Source organism: Staurois parvus, unplaced genomic scaffold (assembly GCF_062004578.1).
Source record: "Staurois parvus isolate SC_StPar_1 unplaced genomic scaffold, SC_StPar_1.0 ptg001200l, whole genome shotgun sequence".
Classification (NCBI taxonomy): Eukaryota; Metazoa; Chordata; class Amphibia; order Anura; family Ranidae; genus Staurois; species Staurois parvus.
In genome coordinates this window covers 3,476,045-3,489,564 of record NW_028318996.1, presented here as the reverse complement: position 1 = coordinate 3,489,564, position 13,520 = coordinate 3,476,045, and positions in this window count along the sequence as shown.

The following is a 13,520-nucleotide window of genomic DNA, read 5'->3' as shown; positions in this document are numbered from 1 at the left end:
CGGGCCGTAGTTTGCCCATTGCTGTATTAGCTTTATGTTATGCCATAACTCCTGCTACATTCAGTCTCATCCAGCCATGTGCCCCTGCCTTCTGCTGCCCCTCTCTGCAGTCTGCATTCAGCACTGCCATACACTGGATGTCACCCACTGCTACATCAATCTATGTGCCCCCACTCTGGTTCCCCCCTCCACAGTCACTGCTGCCATACACAGGATGTCACCTCCTGATCCAGCCATGCGTTCCCACTCTGTGCACTCTACTCAATGCCTATGAGTTCACAGGAACCACAACTACAGATGAGGCATCCAGTATCAATGCGCACTGTTCATGTGTATTAAAGAAAACATTGGGTGGATATACATCCACCATAATATTGATCTGCGCTGGAACCCCATGTGAGAAACCCTGTATTATGGATTTGCAGAGCTGTGCATGGAAGCATACTGTTATTTAGTGCACTCTTCCTTGCAGGTCCTCCTCTTCTGTCTGTCTCAGGATGTTAAATGCAATATCACCTGGGATGGATGAGAGGAGGGCTAGTGGGGATCAAGGAAAGGCATGTTACAACAGTTTCCCTGCACTGCCCTATATTTGTTTGTTAATTTTTGTTATATCTACAGCTCGCTGATCAGATCCAATGTTCTATGAGCTGTAGATCTGAATATTTTTTAAGGGGTTGCCCAAGATCTCAACCTTTTTGCCAAGGGTTCCTCCAAGGTAAAAAGGTTGAGAAACACTGATATAAACAAAGAAAAAACATATTATTTACAAAACATCAATACATCTTAACAAAATTATTATACAAATATAAATAAATTATAAATGATGACTAAATACCACAAAGATAGATAATATTCTAATATAAGCTATCCAAAGAGCATGACTTAAGGTAGAAACGGTTTAAAGCTTAAAGAATCATTCAAACCAGGGGACTTTGTTGCAGCCAAATGGTGTATCCATCTGGCTTCTTTTTGAAGGATATGACGGTCCCTGTTACCTCCTCTGGGATCTAAATGAACCCTTTCGAGGGCAAAAAACCTGACACATTGTGCATTCTTGTGATGATACCATGTGCCAAGCCTCCCTATGGAGGATGAAATGTCTCTTGATTGGATAGCTGACACATGGTAAAAAATTATTTTCCAGAATTTGCATTTGGTCTTACCAATATAAAAACTGCCACAATTGCAGGTCATCATATAAATGATGCCCGCAATTTGGCAACTGACACTTCGTCTTTCTTGAGAGATGTATTGGCTGTAGGCACATCTGCCACATATAAATGTTCCTTTGTGGCGGCATGGGTCTGCCCTATCTGTTTTATTAAAGTGACTATGTACCAGTACATCTCTAATGGATCTGTTCTTGCGGTACACTATTTCCACTTTGTTCCTTATGCATGTAGACACAACAGCATCGGCCTTTAGGAGGTACCAATATTTGTTGATAACATGGTGAATTTGTTGTTGCTGTCTGTTATAACGCATCGTTAATTTTGTAGTAGCTCCCATGTCTTGCTTAGGACGTGATGTTTTAGATGTGAGGCAGATGCATTGAAGGCTAGATTGTTGGCTTAGAGATGCTCAAAGCTTTGAAAAAAGCATATAAATGACTTAGATGACGTTCAGAGCACATTTTATGCCCAATTCATGCAAAACTCCATGTAATCCCAAGGGGTTCACATACTTTTTCTTGCAACTGTATACTGATGACCTATAAAGGACTTTAAAAGCATCACCTATAGAAAATATAGGATACTAAAGCTTGTTGTCATTTCACCCGCGGATGCAAAATTTAAGATTTGACATGTTGGATATTTTATATTTTACAAAAAAAATGTATAATTTATTGCTTTTTGTGCCCTAAAATTAACTTCAGCGTATTTTTACTGGAATTTTCAGTTTCCTAGACCTTTGTGATAATATCATGTGACTTAAAAATTTAGAACTACTATTATTTTATTCTCTAGGATCTCTGCTTTCAGAAAATATATAATGTTTGGAGGTTTTCTGTAATCTTCAGGCCTTAAATGATTTTTTAAACGTGTGCAAAAAATGCAAAAATGGCCCTGGCAGCAAAAGGGATAAAGGATGAGCCGGACACTCCCCTTTCCTGACAAGCAGTTAATCGGTGCTCATTACACTGCAAGGTCTCTTCCCTCCCTGCTAATCCCTGGGTACGGTGCTGGAGACAGGCAGGGAGGGGAGGAGGAGATATATACGGCGCAATGTTAAAAATATTAAATGTTTAAGTCGCCATAGAGCCCTTTTGTTTTTAAAAGCCCCAGACATTCCTAAATTCACCTCAGATTTAAATACGGTTTTGATTAATTTTTTTTTTCTATCAGAACAAGTAGATCGTCATGAGGGACGAGTATACTGGGACACCAATTTAGTTCCTGGACAAGTAGTTTTTCAAGAATGTCCACATCCCTGTGAGCGGCTTCCCCTCTGCGCACTAACCACATGAGGTTACCCACTCGATACTGCTGCCATTAATAGGACACCTTGTATTTTGAATACAAATCATTCTGATTGAATGTGGCGATCACCCCTCCTCACCATCTCATCAAATCAAAGAATGCTTTTATTAATTGAAAAAAAAAACTAGGCATGAATGGCAGTGGTGTCAAGTGAGCGACTCCCTGTGTTCTCTGAGTAGAGAGGAAGCTACTTACACAGCACACCAGCAGGACCTGGAAATTGTGGCTGTCACTGAAGTAGCGCTGAGGGCTACAGTGATTTCCAGCTTCCTCAGCGGTCCATTAGGTATGAGATATGTATATTTACGTTGTGCCATTCTGGGCCCATGTAAATATGCAGCACAAAATACCTGGAATTCAAATTTCAGACAAGTTCAATCACAGAGGTAGAGGCCCATAGAATAAAAAATAGGTTAGTTTATGCGTCTTGAGCAGCATAGCGCTGCATGCAGGCAGACTGTGTTTGTAAATGGAGAAGCAAAGATTGTACACAAAAATACACTATTTGCGTTTCAACAGCTTCTCCATTGAACTCTGTTGTAGCATAAATACTGCTTTTTGCATTTTAAAAAGTCTCTGACCCTTTCCAAAAATGCAGCAGCTCAAAAAAGCATAGATGTGAACATGTCTCATAGGAAACCATGTTAAATGGACTATAGTGCGTTTCTGTAAAAAGCGCTAAAAAAAGCATTGGTGTGGACCAGGGGTAAGGGAGGATTCTTACATTTGCTGGAGTTCAGCTTCATGTCTAGGTAATAAGCTGTAATACTTACCTTATTTTTCACTTCTTCTGTGTTATCAGTCCCCCCAAAGCCTCCACTCTAAGGTGCTCCTGGCTGTGATCGCACACTCACTCCTCACATACAGTGCAGGACTTTTAGTCCTGCATTGTGATGAAAATGAGGGACTGCACACAGCCCTGAGTGTCGGAGAAAAGAGGAGAGCCAAAGGTAAGTAATACAGCTTCTTTCTTTAACCCCTAGAGTTAAAGGCCAAATATTAAAACTGTGTAGATTTGCAAAGTGTACATTTTGTCATACCTATAGGCCATTTGGGCCCCCCTAGAAGTCTGGCTCTAAAACACCCAACAAGCAATCCCTACGTCCTGCCTTGTTTCTAGGTTTTATGATACTTGTGATGAGTGACTTCCTTAGCAGCAATACTACAGAATATATCACATTATTTAATGCATTGGAATACAAAAATATATGGCAAATAAACCAGATGTCATCACACGCGTCTGATGTAATCCTGAGTATACCTCATTTTACTGAAGATGAATGATTCACTGTTATTGTTTCATAATGGAAAAGATTACCAATAATGCATCCCAATATTTTAATTAAAATACCCACCTTTGCTTCCTTAATGAATCATACACTGTTAGCAAAGTGGTAATTTCAAGACATTACACTGACAGTGAAATAAAAATATATTTGAGTTGATCACTTAATTATCCTCTCAATTTACCCAACCTGAAGTGAGCCATATTTTACACAATATACACATTTAAGGCATAATACTGAAGCCTTGACACATTGCTAAACATCAGCCTAAACACAAGAAAGCAAATTATTAACTGTATACCTCCTTATTTGGGAGGATCCTGGACCTAAAGATGGAAATTTTTGTACTCACCAAAAAATAATTTTCTCTGAGGTGAGTGACAAACACAACTTTGACTGAAGATCAATCTGTAGCAGTGGGTTATGTTGCCCATTTACAGGGGAAGGATGCTAGTTAAAAAATGAATAGATAGCTTGGAGGATAGTTCCCTTGGGTGGCTAAATGAAGTTGCAAGTTAGTAGCACGTAGAAGGGGAATATGTGTAAAAACAAAAAGGGGTGGGAGCTGTCCTTCCAAAGAACTGAGAGAAAAGAGTTTTATGTTGAGTACAAAAAATTATATTTCTTTTTATATTCATTGAGATACACAGGTTTGAATGAAGATTAGTCTATAGCAGTGGGATAAAGCAGTACCCAACAAGGAGGGTGGATACTAGACCCACAATAAAATTAAAATACAGTAAGCCTTTACCCACAAAATGTTGCTGTTTGTAAAACTTTGCAGCCAAAGCTAGCATCCACCAATGCAACCATATCTGCAACCATGTCTTCCTAATAAAATGTAATGGAGGAATAACAGAGGACTAGCCTCAGCCTTACGGACTTGCAAAAGTGCAGACCCGGGACATGCTGACCAACCAAGTAGAAGGAGTGGTAACAGAAAAAGGTAGTGCTATACGTTCAAAAAGCATATGCCTGAAACACAGTGTAATGAATGCATCTAGAGATAGTAGCAGGACAAGTGACAAGACCCTTATGGAGACCAACGACCACAACTGACAAGGAACCAGTCCAACGGAAAGATGAAGTAGCCTTAAAGGATAAGTTAAACTTTTGATAAAAAATAATAAATGCACTTTTTTTGCAGGTAAAAAAAATGTGCATTTATTTTTTGTTGCAGGAACCTGTAGAGCATTGCACCAGCGATCAGCAGATCGCTGGTGCCATGCAGGTCTCCTGCAGACATGTCTGTATATACATCCCGTACGGGCAAGCAGATAAACTGACAGGAAGATTCAATGAACTACCAAGGCACTCCAGAGTGTTGTGGTAGTTCACTGAGAACTACAAGTCGACGGCTGCTGAGGCTGTCAGGACTTGTAGTTTCTCATTCACAAAGCAATGATGCGGCTGGGTGGGTGGAGAAGATCCCCCCCTAGCTGTCAAAGCTGGGATCGGCGAGGAGTGGGGGCTGGTGCTTTCATAACATGTTACATGCTACACCCTGAATATGGGTGTAACCTGTTATGAAAGGTGAACTTATCCTTTAAGGTAAATCCTAATAGCCCTGAGAACATTTGGAATGTAAACAGGTTTACTTGAGCAGACCATAGATTATGCAATTTTCTTTCCTTTAACCATGAGTGACTGTGTTGATGGGGGAATTTCTCCTGTAGTGCTATTAGGTTCTGGTGGCTGGACCCTTCTCCACCAGCAGAACACAATGATCACTGCTAGCAGTTATACCCGTCAGCATGGATCGCATTAAAAAAAAAAAAATCTGACAGACGATGGATAGACTTCCAACCAGCCTGCCCATAGATGGATCAAATCTTGTCCACCTGCACCAGATTTTGCACCCTTCAGCTTTAGTAAATCAACCCAATGTCTATAAAAGAATCTCCCAAATATTCTCAAAAGACGGTCTTTGTAAGACTATAGGAACCAAATTAAACGTCCCATGAAGAAAGCAGCAATCTGATAGGAGGAACAACATGGGTAACTCCTTGAATAAAAGTATGGATTAAAGAATGATTGGCCAAACAGCACTGAAACAAGACAGCCAAGGCTGAAACCTGACCTTTAATAGTACTGAGAGCTAAACATTTATCCACATCTTGTTGCAAAACAAAAGCATCTTACTGGAAAAGCCCAAAAAGGGGACATCTATAGATTCACATCATCAGAAGTACAATTTCCAAGTGCAAAGACCAATTTGGTCTGCATACTCAATCCTTTAACGTCAATCTGGAGCCACGAGAATTACTGGGTTTCTTACCATCTAGATTCTGCAAAGAAGCCTGGACAAAAGAAGTACAAAGGGATATTGTAAACAAGGTTATTAATAATAACGTATTGTACATAGATGTACTGTATGCATGTACAGGCATACCTCGGTTTGCGAATTTAATTAGTTCTGCGGGACTTTTCGTACAGCAAAAAAATTGTAAACCGAAACACCATAGGAATGCATTGAAAACCAATTAATCCAATTGGGGCAGAAGCACTTTGCCCTTATGTTGATGAGGACAAAGGCCTCTTCCCCACAACCCTGGCAGGGGTCTTATTGGAATCTGGAAGCCCCCTTAAACAAGGGGCCCCTAGATCCCAGCCCCCCCATGTGAATGAGCATGGGGTACATGGTCCCAATACTCATTCACAAAAAAACAAAAACTATAGTGTGAAAAAAGACAGGACAAGGCCTTTATTAAAAGAAAGTCCCCCGCAGTAGATCCAACGTCAATCACGATGTCCGCTGCCGAAACCGACCCGAAAAAATAATTTAAAAAAAGGCTCCACTTCTGATAATGGCTCCCGCTGTCTGCCTGCTCTGGTGATTTGACAGGTTTCAAATATGTAAGGGGCGGGGCCACCAGGGGACATCACCCGAGTGACCCCACGTGAATCATTGATGTCACATGGGGTGGGGTCACATGCGTGAGGTCCCTGGGTGGCCCCGCCCCTTACATATTTAGGAACTGTCAAACCACCAGAGCAGGCAGATGGCAGGAGCCATCGTCGGAAGCGGAGCCTTTTTTTTAAATTCTTTTTTTCAGGTCAGCGACGTGTATCGTGATTGACGTTGGATCTACTGTGGGGGACATTCTTTTAGTTTTTTCTTTTAATAAAAGGCTTGTCAAAGACTGTGTCCTGTCTTTTTTCAAACTACACTTTTTGTTTTTTGTGAATCAGTAGAGGGACCATGTACCCTATACTCATTCACATGGGGGGGCGGGGCGGGATCTGGGGGCTGCCTTCTTAAAGGGGGCTTCCAGTTTCTGATAAGCCCCCTGCCCGCAGACCCCCACAACCAGTGGCCAGGGTTGTGGAAAAGAGGCCTTTGTCCCCATCAACATGGGGACAAGGTGCTTTGGGGTGGGAACCCTCCTACCCCAAAGCACCACCCCATGTTGAGGGCATGTGGTCTTGTATGGTTCAGGAGGGGGGGGCGCTCGCTTGCCCCCCCCTTTCCATGCCTGCCGGGCTGTATGCTTGGACAAGGGTCTGGTATGGATTTTGGGGGGGACCCCCATGCCATTTTTTTTATGTTGGAAAAATCCAATCCAAAATCCATACCAGATCCAAAGGGCTTGGTATGGATGGGAGGGGGGCCACATGCCGTTTTTTTAATTTATTATTGTGCTTTTAAATCTAAATACCGCTTTTTTTTCTTCACCATAGCTCAGAGATTCAGCTGTCACTTTCCCCCCAGCTAAAAGAGAAAGTTTCATTTTAGCTTATTTACCTGAGTTAAAAGAAACAATGTTTCCTTTTAGTTTCTTAAAAGAAACAAAGTTTCCTTTAACTCCAGGGAGAGTGACAGCTAATTCTGTGAGCTATAGTGAAGAAAAAAAAAGCCGGCAATTGCATTTAAAAATCGGCATCGACATACACTTCATATTGCGAAAAATTCGTAAAAAATTTGTAAACAGAGGCATTATTTTCAATGGATTTTCATTCATAAACTGAAAATTACATTAACCAAGGCGTTTGTAAACCGAGGTACACCTGTATGTCTAAAGCAGCACATTTTATTTGATACATTTACATACAGTATCTCACAGAAGTGGGTACACCCCATATTTTTGTAAATATTTAATTCTATCTTTTCATGTGCATGCTGGAGGGGCAGAGCAGAGAACCGGTGACTGACAGTCACCAGATCTCTGGTCACTAAAGACTGAGATCTGAATGATTAGCAGTCTTTGATTGCTTAGTTCTCAGTGTGGAGGCGGCAGGGGACAGATACAGCACTGGATAGATGCTGCATCCACCTGAGTATATTTATTTGTTTATTTATTTTATTCCTGAACTTCTCTTTTAACTGGAGAAATGTGAAGCCTGGTAGTTATAGGTTACTACACGTTGCACTTTGGCAGTCCTCTTTGAATTGCTGTAATAGTAATTTCAATTAAATGCAGTATCTTACAGAAGTGAGTACACTCCTCACATTTTTGTAAATATCTTATTATATCTATTCATATGACAACACTGAAGAAATGACACTTTTCTACAATGAAAATTAGTGAGTGTGCAGCAGGAATAACAGTGTAAATTTGTTTTCCCCCTCAAAATAACTCAACCCACAGCCATTAATATCTAAACCACTGGCAACAAAAGTGAGTACACCACAAGTGAAAATGTCCAAATTGGGCCCAAAGTGTCAATATTTTGTGTTGCCACCATTATTTTCCAGCACTACCTTAACCCTCTTGGGCATGGAGTTCACCAGAGCTTCACAGGTTGCCAATAGAGTCCTCTTCCACTCCTCCATGATGACATCACGGAGCTGGTGGAGACCTTGCTCTCCTCCACCTTCCATTTGAGGATGCCCCACAGATGCTCAATAGGGTTTAGGTCTGGAGACACGCTTGGCCAGTCCATCACCTTTACCCTCAGCTTCTTTAGCAAGGCAGTGGTCATCTTCGAGGTGTGTTTGAGTTAAGTTGGAATACTGCCCTGCGGCCCAGTCTCCGAAGAGAGGGGATCATGCTCTGCTTCAGTATGTCATAATACATGTTGGCACTCATGGTTCCCTCAACTATACTTCCCAGTTGAGGAACTATAGCTCCCCAGTGCCGGCAGCACTCATGCAGCCCCAGGCCATGACATTCCTGTCTGGGGCTGCATGGGGCTCCAAAAGCTAAATAATTTAAGGAAATAAAAGAAAAAGTACATATAAAACAAACAAACAGGGTAAAAATGGAGCCAATAAAAAAAGAGAAGAAAACTGTATAGCAAGTACAGCCACACAGAAAGCCCCCAGGATGGAGGAATCCAGGGCCCTTCAGTTTATAAAGGAAACAAACACACACACAGGGGCGGACTTGACCATTTGGAAACTCGGGCACTGCCCTAGGGCCCGGGGTCAGTAGGGGGCCCCATGAGATGCCCCTGGTACCTTTTTCATAGGCTTTTTTGAGTTTGGGCAAGGACACAGGGGCCCCATGAGTTGTCAGTCCGCCCCTGCACACACATTAAACTGGATAGACTGATATCTTTATTCAACTTTGCCAACTACGTAACTATGAAACACTGCTGACAGGTGAATCAACACCACCTATCATATGTATCCCAGTGCAGAAGCACTAAAGCCTGCCACTGTTTTAGTAAGAAAGGGGTTTGTGCAGAGACTTATTCTTGATTAAGAAATACATTCGCATATTGGCTGTACTGGTGAGAGTGTGAGGATCAAATTCCAACCTTTCATGATGTAGCCTGCAGTTTTCCTGCCCGTATAATTATTACCTCCTTGCTGCAATGCTTCTCCTAAACCTGAATTCCTTTAACATGTGTGGTTTGGCTTCTGTGCTCACCTATGGGCGTCACCTGCTATACTGTGGGTTTCCAGTTTGCTTCTCTATACAAGACATGCTCAGTGCAGCACGCATTGCCTGAGCAACTTCCCAGTTCTCTGAGCTCCTATTTGCTACACACTAATACGTGTGTAGCACTACCCCCATGAGGGCCGTTAGTTGATGTATGTCCCCAAATGTTGCCCTGATCTTGCAAGCTCCTCAACCCATCTGATACTCATTGTTTGGACATATTTAGTGTAGACAACAACACCCTTTGAAATAAGCAAAAAGACAACTCAGATTTACCACAGCAAATCACTGCATTGAATAAATGCTAAGGGTGGCAGTTAAACAATTCATAGATTAACCTCCGTAATTTCATCAATGTATAACATCAACAGATTTGGCAACAATACTGCGATAATAAAGACACTAAATTAAATTATAACTAAGTACTATAGAGGACTTAGGTATACTAAAGTATAAATGAGCAATTTCACTTTACATATGGCAGCCTAGTGTTAACACTAGTTGAAGGGGGAGAGATTTAGAAACAGGTCAGCTCTCTCTGGAACACTAAGGAAACACTTCTGCTTCATACTAGTGCAAAGATATAACCTACTCAGGCAGATTCTCAGTTAGTTGACAGTGAAATAAGAGCAATTCAGAATCAAGGTGTAAGGTGGTCTCTTTGCTAGCATGTTGGGGCCTGTAAATGATGATGAATAGTCAGAGGTCTGCAGTTTCCAGTGGGTGAATGGCTGAGGTCATTATAGCAGTGGTTCCTTTAAGGTAGTAAAGGTATGTGTGTCTGCAGTGTCTTTAGATAGGGAAGTGGCAGAATGTAGAGATTTGGGTGTCCGCCCACTCACCAATCCTGGCTTGAAGGCAGCTTCATAGGAACAGAACAGTCAGTGAAGGCTCTGCAGGCACGTTAAGATGGTGAATGAACACTTGGCTGACAGACTCTGCAGTGAAGTCGGTGAGCAGCACAGGGGTCTGTTGGGCGGTTCTCTGGATGAGAAGAAAAGGGCTTGAACACTTGACGCTCACAAGGTGCACCCAGCAAAGTAGATCCTCTGTTTGAAGTGAAGCTGTAACTGGCTAGGCTGCACTGTTGTGTCGTCCCTGAGAGTGCAGAATGGCTGCTCTAACACTCTGTGTGAAATCCCGGACCAAGAGAACGAGCCAACAGATTTTAGTTAAATAAATAGTTCTGTATAATGAGCACTAGAGGGAAATGCTAGGTTATCAGTTCCACCTGGCAATGTCTCACTTCATGATGGCATAGCCTCCACCTGGCTACATGAGTATTCAGTGTCTTGACTCCCTGTGTACTGACTCCAGCTTTGTCTACTGTCTGTGCTTGTCTGCTGCCCATTCACAAACAATTTTTCCAGTGTGCAAAAGAAGTCACCAGACTGGAATATATGGTAGGGTTAACATTTCCTCTGGGATATTGATTAGGCGGTGAAGCCCTCCTCAGACAGGAGAATCCAACCACAAACTGAAAAAGAACACACAGGGGGTGCAATCAAGATTTATTAAGAGAAGTCAAGAAAAGCCAAATTCATACTCACAAAAGAAGTAATATGCATGACAAGGATTACTGATGGTCAACCAATGTGGTGGGTTCCCAACTGTTCGTAGTGTTGGCAAGCTGGCACGTTTCGGGAATGTGTCCCCTTCCTCAGAGCTCAAACCAACAGATGTTTGTCTCCTAATATATGTATTTGGGCACCAGAAGGCCCCATATAGCCCTTCTCTTAAAAGGGAGGGGAGTCACTGCATCAAGGTCAAATGACGTTGGAAGTCCTTAATCATTAGAGAACATAAAAATCATATACAGTGGGGATCGAAAGTTTGGGCACCCCAGGTAAAAATTTGTATTTGTAAATGTGCATAGAGAAGCCAAGGAAAGATGGACAAATCTCCAAAAGGCATCAAATTACAGATTAGACATTCTTATAATATGTCAACAAAAGTTAGATTTTATTTCCATCATTTACACTTTCAAAATAACAGAAAACAAAAAAATTGCGTCTGCAAAAGTTTGGGCACCCTGCAGAATTTATGGCATGCACTGCCCCCTTTGCCAAGCTGAGACCTGTCAGTGTCATGGATTGTTCTCAATCATCGTCTGGGAAGACCAGGTGATGTCAATCTCAAAGGTGTTAAATGCCCAGACTCATCTGACCTTGCCCCAACAATCAGCACCATGGGTTCTTCTAAGCAGTTGTCTAGAAAACTGAAAATAGTTGACGCTCACAAAGCTGGAGAAGGCTATAAGAAGATAGCAAAGCGTTTTCAGATGTCAATATCCTCTGTTGGGAATGTAATTAAGAAATGGCAGTCATCAAGAACAGTGGAAGTTAAAGCAAGATCTGGAAGACCAAGAAAAATATCAGACAGAACAGCTCGCAGGATTGTGAGAAAAACAATTCAAAACCCACGTTCCCTCCAGAAAGATCTGGCAGACACTGGAGTTGTGGTACACTATTCCACTATAAAGAGATACTTGTACAAATATGGGCTTCATGGAAGAGTCATCAGAAGAAAACCTCTTCTACGTCCTCACCACAAAAATCATCGTTTGAACTTTGCAAATGAATATATAGACAAGCCTGATGCATTTTGGAAACAAGTTCTGTGGACCGATGAGGTTAAAATTGAACTTTTTGGCCGGAATGAGCAAAGGTACGTTTGGAGAAGAAGGGGCACAGAATTTAATAAAAAGAACCTCTGTCCAACTGTTAAGCATGGGGTTGGATCAATCATGCTTTGGGGTTGTGTTGCAGCCAGTGGCACAGGGAACATCTCACGAGTAGAAGGAAAAATGGATTCAATAAAATTTCAGCAAAGTTTGGATGGTAACTTGATGCCATCTGTGAAAAAGCTGAAGTTAAAGAGAGGATGGCTTCTACAAATGTATAATGATCCTAAACACACCTCGAAATCCACGGGGGATTACATCAAGAGGCGTAAACTGAAGGTTTTGCCATGGCCTTCACAATCTCCTGACCTCAACATAATTGAAAATCTATGGATAGACCTTAAAAGAGCAGTGCGTGACAGACAGCCCAGAAATCTCAAAGAACTGGAAGACTTTTGTAAGGAAGAATGGGCAAAGATACATCAAACAAGAATTGAAAGACTCTTGGCTGGCTACAAAAAGCGTTTACAAGCTGTGATACTTGCCAAAGGGGGCAGTACAAGATATTAACTCTGCAGGGTGCCCAAACTTTTGCAGACGCCATTTTTTTGTTTTCTGTTATTTTGAAAGTGTAAATGATGGAAATAAAATCTAACTTTTGTTGACATATTATAAGAATGTCTAATCTGTAATTTGATGCCTTTTGGAGATTTTTCCATCTTTCCTTGGCTTCTTTATGCACATTAATACAAATTTTTAGCTGGGGTGCTCAAACTTTCGATCCCCACTGTATGTATATGTACAAAAAATAAAGAAGGCAGAAAATAAAACACTGAATAAAAACATATATTTAATGAGTGCCATGTGCATAACCAGAGCATAATCTTACCCCTCAAAGTGAGTCTCCAGGATGATTCAAATTTCAGTAGTCCGCCATTCCGCCCAAAGTGTAAAGGCCCCATACATATTGCTGCGGACATGCAGACTAACAGGAACTTGGTGGTGAAAAATGGCCGCTGGAAGACACGCCACACGCCATAATAGCATGCGCTCCAAGAGACAGGAAGTGCACCCGCCGGAGGTGCATCATGCTGACAATGATGGGAAAAAACAGCACTGCAGTTTGCAACAGGCAAAACTAAACACACTGAAAGGAAAGGAAAATACTGCTCCCCAAGCAACATGCAGTTCATCACAGAGAGTTGGGGCTCCATACAGTGCCCTGAAAAAGTATACATACCCCTTGAAATTTTCCACATTTTGTCATGTTACAATCAAATACGTAAATGTATTTTATTGG